This window comes from Melozone crissalis, unplaced genomic scaffold, assembly GCF_028551555.1.
Source record: "Melozone crissalis strain CALT ecotype California unplaced genomic scaffold, PUWL_Pcris_2 ptg000029l_1, whole genome shotgun sequence".
NCBI classification, from domain to species: Eukaryota; Metazoa; Chordata; class Aves; order Passeriformes; family Passerellidae; genus Melozone; species Melozone crissalis.
This window is the reverse complement of record NW_026535807.1, coordinates 2750864-2763098: the sequence shown is the minus strand read 5'-3', so window position 1 is coordinate 2763098 and position 12235 is coordinate 2750864. Positions and strand designations below refer to the sequence as shown.

The following is a 12235-nucleotide window of genomic DNA, read 5'->3' as shown; positions in this document are numbered from 1 at the left end:
TTAGGAAGGGATGGATGAGAATTTTCTGGCATGTCTGGAGTTTTTCTCTGGTCAGGACCCATCCGACTTTCAGCGTTTCAAGGCTGAGTGTTGATGAGGTGTGTTTACAATCAGATCTGTGTTTAATAAACCATTAGCAGGATGTGCATCATCTTCTTTCTCATCTGAGTTTTTCCCTTAATGGTCCAAATCTTTTCTGTGAATTCACTCTCCCAAAGCAGCTCAGTGCTTCTCAAGCTGCAGCTCAGCTGGTATAACTTAAATACTCTAAAAATTCAAAAGTTAAGGAAAATGCTGCAAAATCATGAAGCAGGGCATAATTTCAAAATTTAGATGGCATTATATCAATTATTTTAGCCACTTAATTTGTCCAGGACCAAACCAGATTCCAGAAGCTTAGTCGATTTATTATTTTTTTTGGTCCATATCAAATTGTGGTTCTTGATATTCAAATACATTCCCCTTTTTTTGCATATCTACCTATTCAGAAAATTACTGCATCTTCATTAACGAGCTCTGCTGATGGGGTATGTGCTGGCAATTACAAGCAAATTAATTTCCTCCACAGAAAATCTGGCCAATCTGTTCTTTTGTCCTGAGTATTTCATGTGTCTTAAATGACATTTAGAGTAGGGTTGGGAATCCTCTGAGCCTGCCACCAGACTCTGGAGCTGGGTTTGGGATGGTGGGTGTGTCTTGAGGGAGAACACTCAGGAATCAGGGTACAAGTTACATTTGGGATTGGCAGAACCCACCTGCTCTTCCTCCTGACTCCTTCACGCAATGCCTGGGGTAAATATCCTGAGGGGTTTCTCTCACACTTGGTTTCAGACAATATTATTTATTTAATGTGTGTTTTAAATATGTGATCAGTACCAGACTAGAGAGAATTAATTTTTTCCAGTGTTTCCAGCAGTGTTGCTGTCTCATCCTCACATCAAGCAGAGGGTCTGATGAAAAGGCCCCTTGATTTTCAACAGGAAATCCCAAAATAAAGAGCAGTTTTGTGAGATGCAGAGAGGACCACACTGAGCTTCTCTGTCCTTCTTTTTGTTTGGTGCAGACTTAAGTGCCACGACATTTGCCCCATTTCATAGCCCAGTGAGATGTGAGGCACGATTGATTGTGTCTATTTACACTTTACTTAAGGCAAACCCTATTCTCAAATAGATTTAGCTAGTGCCATGTTATTATTACTATTAACAGGAACACATTTTATTTTATTTTGCAACTGTGGAGCAGCTCTGGGGAAGCTGCTGTCCTTGGGCTTTGCTATCAGCTGGCTTCCTAGCAGAAGAAAAACTTTGTGCATGATTCTGTGAAGAATTAAAACCATTTAATGTTTTCCACATTATGATCTCAAACCTGAACATGGGAGGATCCCATTGACAGGGAGGATCTAAAATCTGGCCCAGCTAAGCAGGGAAATGAAGGTCTGAGGGGTGGCTGCATTCTGCAAGCCCAGCTCCCCTCCCTGTGTGGCACAGGGATGCAGGGATGGGCAGCTGGAAGCTGATTTTGGCAGCAGCCTCTGCAGGTCATGGAATTGGTGCCTCTCTTCTTTCTGCTGCAAAAATCAGCCTGGAAACTCCTGGGGCTGCTGAGGAATCCCAGGTGGGGCTCAGCACTGCCTGGGCAGGGGGATGTGATGTTGTGTTCAGACTCAGGTGTTTGTTATTTCTTATCTATGTTACAGTCTTACAAAAAGCTACAAAATGGCCCTGTGTCTATCTCTACAAGGTCTTTTAAGAAAAAAACTATCCAATTAATAAATGACATCCAAATTATTTTTACTTTAACCCCATAACTAATCACCCATGTCTCACAATGTGGACATTTCTGGCCAATTACAAGATACCACCCAAACCCATGGAGAAGAAGGTGAAGGAAAAGGACTGGCCACCCTAAAACCTCCATCTTAGCTCTCTATATATTGCTATACCATAGCAATATATTCTATACTTCCCAATACTCAAACTTTAACACCCTACATTAAACTCTTCTTGATCAGACCTAGTCGCTGTACTTTAAAACCTTAAACTTTAAGTTTTCCACCATGTGATATTACACACTTCCATTCAAACTCCACACCCACAATCCCAGATTTATCAATTTTGGAAGCCCTCTCCATGGCCTCAGGTCAAATGTAGTGTTCTCCTGAGGTTCAGCGCCTTTCAACACAGAAAATTTAAAATTCTCATCATCCAGGGTTCCAACAGGGTGAGTGAGAGTCCCTGGTTTTACTTTTCATGCTCCTGGCAATGGCAGCAGGGGCAATGCCAGCTCTCCCTGGCTCTCCCAGCTCTCTTATCTCTGCTCCCAGACAAGCAGCTTCCCACCCTCAGCACTTCCAGTTATTGCCAAGGCTCCAGTGAATCTCCAGACCTCTGGATTGGAGTGAATCCCTGCTGGCTCAAATGGCTTTTCAATCCATGGGCAGCCCCCAGACATTCCTCTGGAGCTGCTCCTTGTCCTTTATTTCCTGAGTTTCCCCTCACAGGGCACAGGTCTGTTGCTTAGCTGTTGGTTGCTTTGGAAAGCAATGTGCTGTAAATATAACATTTCACTGTCTTTGGATGGAACAGTGACTCAATTCAGGGTCTGGCATGGAGGGAAGGATCCCAAAGGAGGATTCCCAGTCCTCTGGTGTGCCCTGGGCTGGGTGTTTGCCACACTGAAATCTGCCCGACTTCAGAGCTTCCTCAGCACCTTCCATGCTCTGCTCCACGCATTTATATTGGTGCCAGCTCACTCATGCATAGGTGAATATAAAAATTCTATCTATTAATTGCCTGACTCTGCATGACTCCAAACTTACCATTGCTTGAACTGTTTCGCATTTACTTAACGAATACATTAAACTATTCTGCCATTTTCCCTTCTACTTTTCAAATCTTATTTCTTTTACTGACATCTTTATAACGCCTTCCCTTAAATTTAATTATTTACTCCTCATCCAAAAGGCAAGCTCACCTACTTAAATCTGCAGAAGCTAAACACCACCAGTTGGCCTGTACATCCACAAATTCCAATTGCCACTGCCCCAAAAATCTTTAACCCAAATGCTAATAATCCCCGGGAGTGCCACTGTGCTTCGGTAGGGTGGGTTTATGGTTTAATGCCCGTGAATGTTACTCTGTGATTATTGTTCATTGCATTAGGCAAGGCTCAGAGAAAAGAGGAGCACCCAAAGGTCAAGAAACGTCTGAGGAGTCCGAGCCCTCATGAAAATGACTCTGTCTGACCTTCCCCACCTCTGGGACGGGGTGCTTAAGACAATGACTGGCAGGTTTGTGACGACTGTCTTTACCAATCACTCGGGGCATGAAGCGCCCAGGCAGAGTCCGGGAGCTCAAGCACACACGTGAACCTGAGCTGGGTCTGTGGTCATGTGCTGCACACGGGGGGCATTTGCCAAAATAAAAACCAGACAAACCGAGGAAAAGAGGGTTTTCCGAGATTTTGTATTGGGTACATGAGGATTTAGTAGGGGTAAAGGGGGGAAGGGCTAAACCCACTCGCGGTTTTCTTAATCTCCATCCTTTCCTCTGAAAAGCAGCGACAATTCCGCACCCCAGAGAGGGGTGAGAGCAGGCGGGGACCGTCCCTTCCCCGGCAGCGCCTCGCTCTCCTCTCCCGGGTTTCGGCGGAGCGAGAGCATCCGAGCATCGCGGGTCCCCTCGGTTCGGCCGCTCCGTTCTGCTCCTCCCGGCCCGGTTCTGGGCTGCCCGGCCCTGGGGGCACCTGCCCGGCTGCGGGACGGCCCCCCCGGGCTGGGGGCGGGCAGGGGCTCCCCTCGCTCCATTCTCCTCCCTCCCCGCATCCGCAGGTGCCGCCCGGAGCAGCGGAGGTGCCGCCGGCTCCGGCCGAGGGGTTCGGATCGGGCAGGTGGGACCCGGAGCGGGGCCGGGGCCGGGCGGGGGTGGCCGCGGCCCGGGGGAGGCCGTGGGGAGCGCGGGGCTGGTTGCCATGGCTGCCCGCAAGCTCCGCCGGAGGAGCTAGCGATGCCAGTCACGGAGGGACCCTCTCCCTCCTCGTGGGTGTGGAGCGGGGCTGGCTTTGGGGTGGTTGCGTTGGGTTTTTCCGCTCTCCCTCCTTCCCTCCCCACCTACCTCCCTCTTTTTTTTTTTTTTTTTTTTTTTTTTCTTTCCTTTTCGGGGTGGAGCGATTAATCCGGAGCGCCGGGACGGGGCTGCGGAGCCGCCGCCGCCACCGGGACCCCTCGGCCCGCCCGGGCTCAAGGTACGGCGGGGCAGCGGGGAGGGCTCGGGGGTGTCCGGCCTCGGGGCCGCCCTGCCCGGCTCCCAAAGCGCTCTTTAATTATTATTATTATTGTTATTATTATCGCTCTGGTTCGAAAACTGCTTTTCCTGCTGCCGGCACCGCACCTGGTCCCGCAGCGATGGGAAGCGGAGCCGGGCTCGGGGCGAGCGGGGGGATCGGGGGGTCCCGGGCAGCCGGTCCGGCCCCTTCTCCCCGCATTCGGCTCCCCGGGCGGAGGAGCCGCTGCCCGCGGGAAGTTTCGGGGTGCGGAGCCCTGCGGGGCCAGGGGACAGAGCCACGGACCGGGGGACAGGACCGGGGGACAGAGCCAGGGGATAGCGCGGAATGTCCGGGGGACGGAGCCAGGGGACAGCGCGGAGGGGCCAGGGGACAGAGCCACGGACCAGGGGACAGAGCCACGGACCAGGGGACAGAGCCATAGACCAAAGGACAGACCCACGGACCAGAGGACAGGGCCAGGGGACAGCACGAAGGGTCCCGGGGACAGAGCCATGGTCCGGGGGCTCGCCTGGGAGGGTTAGCGATTCAGTCCCGTGCTGCTTTAGGCGGGCTCAAGTTTGCCATTCTGATGTCCTGCATCTTAGCGGACACTTGTTTCATCTTCCCAAATGGTTTCAGAGAGGATTTGCGGTGGTTTCGCTGCAGTTCCTCAATAATTCCCGCGGTGCCCAGGTTGTTGGTGTGTTTTCCCTGGGAAGCGGTGTAATTCCACGTGTAGCGCTGCGGGAATGGCTGGGCTCGGTGGCTGGGCTCGGTGGCTGCGCTGTGTGTGTTATCGATTGCTGTTGCTCGATCAGAGAGCATCGGCGAGCTCGGCAACGCAGCCCAGGGAGATTCTGTGTTCCTGTAGTCAGACACGGCAAATGAACGTGGGCTTTGCATCTGCCGCCTCCATCCTCGGGGATGCTTGGCTTCCTTTGGGGTAGGATGGAACTGAGATGTGTTTTGTTGGATTAGGTGTTCAGCACTACCTGGGAATACTTTTGCTTGATATGTGGGTTTGGAATATTTCACCAGAGTGGTGACAGGTGGCATTTCTGTGTCATTGCCAAGGGTTCGGTGTGACTGAGTTCATGTGTGCTGTGTAGCTCCCCCAAATCCCATTCCATGAGCAATAAATAATAAATGTTACAGTTTTAGAGCCAGGTCTGAGGAAAGGAGAGGAGGTGAAAAGCTGTACTTTAATATGTATTTTTTAGCCATCTATGAACATGAAATATTCCCTCGTTGCAGCTGTGCTTGCCATCCTCTGGCCATTGCTTCCCACGTGCCTCTGCTTATCTTCTGATAAGAGATACCAGAGTGCACAACTCCTGCTGTGTTAACACTTCTCTCTGCCTTAAAACTAATAAATTTTCATTGTGTTTCTAAAAAAACCAAGCCAAATAAAGCCCTCTCTCTCTCAATGGGTCATTAAAAATTAATCAAAAATTAGGAAATTCTGGTTCATCAGTTTCTGGTGCTCATTTAGGCTGAGCATCTGCTGCCAGTGGAGTCTGGCTTGCAGAGGAACTACAAGTCCAGATCATGTGACATTAAAATGAGATGCACGGGACAGGACACCGAGATTTGCAGGAGGTAATTTCTTTAGAAATACTGCCCAGTGTATATGAAATTATCATTAAATATCTTCAGTAAAAAAACACCTGCCGGCAATCAAGGAGTTGAAATGTTGCCATATGCAGCACACAGCTTGGAAACCAATTTGTTTTTAAACTCTTCCTTTGTTATAGTTTTTTATCAAAATAGGGATGGGATGAGTCTTGAATATAAGGCTGAAATAAAGAGACTTTATTATTTGTACATAATAAATGTATATTGCTTCAGCAATATACATTTAACTCAGTGAGTGCAACTATTGTGGGCATTTAGTATGAGTTACTTCAGTAATTAAACTTCATGCATGAAAGTATAACAGTCCACTTCTTCACCCCAAGAAAGCCAACAGATAAGCCTTATTTAAATGAAAGATTGCATTATTCACAGCTTGCATGTGTACCTCGAGTGCCTTGGACTGGGTCCACCTTGTTTGCCAGTAAAAATTTACTTCATCACTTCTGTTTGGGAGGGGGAAATGGAACAAAAAGGAATTTATTCTTTACACGAAACGATGCTGGGGACAGTTGCTCCTGTGATCAGAAAGGATCTGCTCCTTTCCCCGGTGGGAGAGGACAGGGACTACTTTAAACACTACTAATTAGATCAGTTTATCTCGCACGCATTACAATGCTGTAGTTAGTTAATTATAGCTTTTCCCATTAGCAGTACGTTCAGAATAATGGATTAACACATCACACAGATCAAAAGAACATCTACAAAGTTTATCTTCGAGGAAAGAAAGTGTTATTGTGTGTCAGGAAGTCCCCCTGGCTTTCCCAAGGCACAGATTTTGTTGGAATTCCTGAGCTGGTGCTTCAGAGCCCTGTGAATGACTTGAATTGATCACAAACAAGTGACACTGGAGCTCTGGGTTGCTTAGCAACCCACCAAGATGCCACAATTTCTTTTGGTGTATTTGTCCAGCAAAGTAGAAATTCAGTTTTGTTACAGATCGTGGGTTCTTTGCTAGCACAAAGCCCACCCTAGAACAACCCTAAATGGTGGAGAATGAAAATTGATGTCCCAGCACAGGGTGTGGGAGCGGCATGGGAATGAAAACAGAGCAGGAATCTTGTACCATATTCTGGTGGTGATGTGCTCAGTGTTTTATAACAAGTTTAAATTGTCCTTTCTTGGTTAGACTCCTAAAAAACTCCAAATCATTAGTGGGATGAGTTCTATCAAAGAAATTGATCCACCAGGTGCTGTTTGAATGTGCTGTCGTGAGCTGTGAGATCCTGAAAGGTCTGTGGGGTTCCCCTCATCTCCACTTTGAAAAGAAACCTGGAATATGTGCTTTGATTGGGGTCAGAATTATCCCCTGGCCCACAGGGCGGGGAGCTCCGCAGCACACCCTGAGTCCTTAGCAGATCTTGTTGGGTAAGGGAGTAACTCAAAGAGCAGAGGGAAGATCGATGTTATCGTGATTATCTACCTGGAGTACCAACATGGGCTTCAATGAATTTGGTCAGAGGCTCTTTTTTGTTCCCCCTGGTGTGCTGCACCTTAGGAGGGAATCCTGCATCATCCCATGCCCACTCTCTGTGCTTCTCTTGGGGTTCCAGGGCCAGGGAACCCCCAGGGTGAGTTTGGATAATTCGGGAGCCAGGATAATTCAAATTCAGGAGCCAGGATAATTCAGGAGCTCCCTCTGTGCACTGCAGCTGCCAATGGCTTTTCATCCTGAGCTGGAGCAAAGCTCTGCAGTGTGGGTGGGTGCACCTGGGGCTCCCAGCACCCTTTTGCTCTGCTTATCTCCACCCTTCTGAGCTCTGCTCATTCAGACAAATCCTCGTCCTGCTGAAAGTGTGCCTAGGAAAAGGCTGCTGGGGCTGGGAGAACTGCAGGGTGTCATGGCATTCACTCTGATTAAATAGCAGGGAAGATTTCTTCCCTCTGAATGGGAAAAAGGAACCCAGGTACTTCTCTTTGTAGAACTTGACTATTGAATATTTTACTGTGTGTAGGACTAGAGGGGCGTTGTGGTATTGCCCACAGGAACTGCTGAGACCACACTGAACCAAATCCCAGCCCGTTGTCACTGTTCCTAGGCTTATTGTAGATTAGATTATTGTAGTTCATAATAGATTATTGCAGTTCATAATCTGTGTATTTGTAATTAATTGCCCTTCTAGGCTCAGACAGAGCTTAGGTGAAGACCTGTGAGCTTGGCTGACTTTGCTGTGGGTTGTTTTTCCCCCTCTTGTTTCTGTGTACCAAAGTCAGTGCTCAAAACTCAAGGTTGTTGTATTTAGCATCTTTTTTTTTCCCCTAGCTACTCTCTTCTGTTTTATTCATTGACCTGTGTAAGTGCATTTGCATTCCCAGATGCTGATTAGTGATTGTAATAAACAGATGAAGGTGCTTGGTGATATTTGGTGCCTCAGGTTTCTCCTCCAGCGTGTCCAGGCACCCTGCATGAAGCACACAGTGAGGGATGCCTGGGCTGATGTTATTTTCTGGGGTTTCAGCACTCCCTAGCAGCTGTTCCCTTCTTCCCTCATTGCACCTGGACGTGTGAAGATCAAAAACAAAAACGCAGATGGAGAACAGTTTATCATTAAAAGTAGTGATTGTTGTTACGGCTTAACTAGCTTGTGGTTTTCAGTGTGATTTCCAAGTGCAGATCCTGGTCCATGTAAGAGGGACACAAAGTGTAGCTACAAACAGGGCAAGCAGTGAGAGCACCAGGCTGCAGTCCCTGAGAACTCTAAATATTGCAGTGAGCCAAAGCCCTCTGGCCTCCCATTACTGCTCAGCTCGATGATTTTTGTACTTTCAGAAATCTCATTTCAAGCTTCTCTGTTTTTTGGGAGGCCCATGGGATGACTCTGCAAGGTTTGAGTCACTGTTCAGAGCAGCATCCTGGCTGGAATGAATGGGAAAGGCAGAAATCCACTCAGAGGAGTAGGAAAACAACAAAAAAAAAAAAAAAAGAAAAAAAAAAAGAAAAAAAAAGAAAAAAGGAAGGATTGGGCCCATGCACCTTTCAGTGTGTGTCTGCTTTGGTGACTTTTGGAGTGTGACACAAGCAATTCCCTGTCAGCCTTCCCTGCTGGCTGACACTGAAGAGGTGCCTTTGAATGCTGCCTGCTGAGCTTGTGTGGCACTTGAAAGGAGAGAGGGCTGCCTTTAAGGAGAGTCTTCCCACAGCTTTAAAGGAGATTTGAAAAATGCAGCTCTCCGTCCTGTCACGTGCTGCTCCAGCATTAAACCCAACGCAAACCTGGAACAATGTCTCAGGAAAAAGTGCCTGCTGCCAGTGTGCACCCCCAGTGCTTCCAATAAAATCAGTGCTGATGATGAAAGATTGCTCTGCAGATAGGGAAAGGGAAATTATTATTATTGGGGGGCAGATTTTTTTCTCTGTTAGAAACCCCCAACAATTCTTTCAGCTAAAAGAGCGATTAACTCAATGGGGTTTTTTTAACGCATGCCTTTTTACAGAATGCACCATTATTTTGGCAGTTTGCTGAAATCAGAGAATGGTTAATAAGAAGAGATTGTAGACTTGGAAGCAGCCAGATGTTTTTTCCAAGGTTGATCTTGTAGGTCTGTCTGTCCATCACTGAAATCCTTCCCTCTGGGCAGTTGGTGTTGGTTGATCCAGGTCTGTATGTACACTTGCATCCATGGTTGTTTGCCTAATTTTGTTGATTTTACTTCTTTGTAAGCAAAACACTCCAAACCACAATATGTTTGCCGAGTTCAGTGAACTTATTACCTAAAATTTGGGTTATTGCTCAAGTGCTCTACTGAATAAGGGCCCAGTGTTTTATTTTTCACTTTCATATTGCTCTACCAATGACTTTGTTCCAGTGAAACTTTATTGAGAGGATAGATTTTAGAGGATTTCTGTTGTAAGTCAGAGGAGGTCCTGTCTGATTTTTTTATTACTCAGTTTTACAGGAATAAGCTGTATTCAGTTTTGCTTTGAGTTCTGCCAAGGCATTGGTCAAACTGCAGTGATTTTGGTCATTACCATCCCCATTCCTTCGAGATAAATATTCCTTTTGTTGCATCTGGCCAGAGGAAAATGGCACAGAACTGAACTACTGCTATCCGCCAGTTCCAGTGGCAGGTTTTATTTAACATATTTTAGGATGATCCATGGTGACTTCCAGGCTGGACACTGCCCAGGCAGAGCACTGGTGAGGTCGTGGCACCACTGAAATGGATGCTCAAACTCCCAATGACCTCAGCAGAGTCAGCTTTTTGTCCCAGGAGTGATGAAAATCTCATTTACGGCCTAAGCAGTTTGAGGAGGAGGTGCAATGGCTCAGGCCCTTGACTGATACAAATGAGGCTGCTTCAGCTGAGGGTGATTGAGTTTTCCCTGGCTGGAGCCATCTGGGATTTTGGGGACTCCACCATCCCCGTGGGCTCTGCAGGCAGCAGAGTTGGGAGCTCCGTGACTCCTCTCAAGTGTCCCCTGGTTTGGCTGGGAACAAATACCCAGCAAACAGCCCTGAGTATTCCTGTTTTCTGAGCCCCACAAATGCCAGCAGTGGCGTGTAGGGTGAGGAGGAGCAGTGATTAAAGGGCTGTCCCAGCTGTGCAGAGCTCAGCCGTACCTGCTCCATTAAACTGACAGGGTTAGCACTGAAATCCACAGTAATTGCTCAGGGTTTACCACCTGCATGACAAATGCACCTTGCTGTTATTGGCTGCGTGGGGCTGGACTCACCTAAATCTGGGATTTTGATGATCTCTGCTGAGCCTGTGGAACTGCAGCCTCCCTGCTGTCTGTGTGTGTGTGCAGAGCTCAGCCCAGGGCTCTGCTCACCCTGATTTTTGGCTAATTCCTGTCCAGACAGTGCTTACCTGCTGGGAGAGGCTCAGGCTTGCCTCTCCAGCTCTGCATTACATCCCAGGGAATTGCTGAAAATGGAGCTGTTTGAGGGAATTACAGAACAAAGCTTTGCTAAAGGTGAAGTGCAGTCAGTGTGGTGGCACCAGATAGTAATCACAGAGGGACAGGGTGCTTTGGGGTGCAAGGGACATTAAGGATCATCTCATCCCACCCCTTTGCCATGGCAGGGACACTTTCCACTATCCCAGGTTGCTCCAAGCCCTGTCCAGGCTGGCTTTGGGCATTTCCAGGGATGTGGCAGCCACAGCTGCTCTGGGCACCCTGTGCCAAAGCATCACCACCCTCCCAGGGAGGAATTCCTCCCCCAAATCCCATCCAAACCTGCTGTTTCAGTTTGAATCCATTCGCCCTTGTTCTGTCACTGCATACCCTTGCAAGCAGTCCCTCTCTATCTTTTTTGTAATAATAATTTGGTGATGCAGCCCCTAAAGAAAAGGGGATTTCTGCCATCTCCTTCCCCGTGAGCAGGATGCTGCCTTTTGGAGCATTGTACCTCATTATCCTGCCAGAGCAGCACATTTTCCCTGTCAGCCATTCCCCCTGTCAGACATCCCTGTGCAGTGAAACCTCACAGAATTCCAGCTGCATAGCAAGAGGAAAATTTCATCTCTGGTGCATTAAATTATGCCTCAGTGTTCATTAAAGTAAAAACAACCATGAAAACCACAACAGGCAACAAACCTGGAGGGTTATTCACAATCTTATCATGTGTACCACAATAAAAAAAAAAAAAAAAAAAAAAGGAATAATCTTTGCATTCAGCAGATAAGCAGTATTCTCCCTTCAAACCTATTCCACTGTGATCTTCCAAAATGTATGCTGAGCTGGTCTGTGCACAAAGCTCCCTGAAATGGGTGGTCAGACCAAATTTTTTATCCCTGGCTAGGATATAGTCAGGAATGTTGTGTATTTTCTATTTTTCCTGCTAATTACATAATGCACTCACTGAAAAGAATAATGTATGCAAAGTTTGGATGCTCAGGCAATGACAACCCATTTAACCATTTATAGCTTTATGTATTTTATAATCCCTGAACCCAAATGTCCCCGGAGAGGGAACGTGCCCTTAAAAATTTTAAGCCTTTAAATTAAGTGAATTTAAATGTGCTCATTTGCATATTTTCCCTTTCTTTGTTCTGCCTGAATGAGATATTGCTGCAGTAATTGAACTGTAATTTCAGGGCAGGTAAATGATGTCAGACAGGCGAGGCTGCGGGCGCTGCCGGAGCCGCTAATCCGCGATTTGCAGCACACCTTGGAGAGGGGAGCCTGTCCAGGCCACTCAGCATCACCCAGCCAGGGGCTGCCTCTGAAATTCAATCAGTTCCTGATCCTAAATGTGCTCCTGGGGGCAGGGAAATCCTGGGATAAAAACTTCTCACTGATGTCATACAGAATTCTGAAGGGGTTTGGGGTGGAAGGGACCTTAAAGATCTTCTTGTTGTAGCTAAACCGTGTCCAATCTCTCCTTGGACATTT

General features: G+C 47.5%; 1 protein-coding gene across 6 annotated transcripts in view; it reads left to right on the top strand.

The window, feature by feature from the left end:
• The first annotated feature begins 3656 nt into the window (after positions 1–3656).
• The window catches only part of CHL1 (cell adhesion molecule L1 like), a 125691-nt gene continuing 117112 nt past the window's right edge, over positions 3657–12235 (top strand). For 4 of the 6 annotated variants that reach the window (XR_008483272.1, XM_054281274.1, XM_054281275.1 and 1 more), the window contains exon 1: positions 4157–4242. The gene's annotated coding sequence lies outside the window, so the exon portion shown is untranslated. Of the gene's footprint in view, positions 3889–4156; positions 4243–12235 lie in introns of those variants that run through there. The other 2 variants (XM_054281272.1, XM_054281273.1) reach the window with 2 other exon arrangements.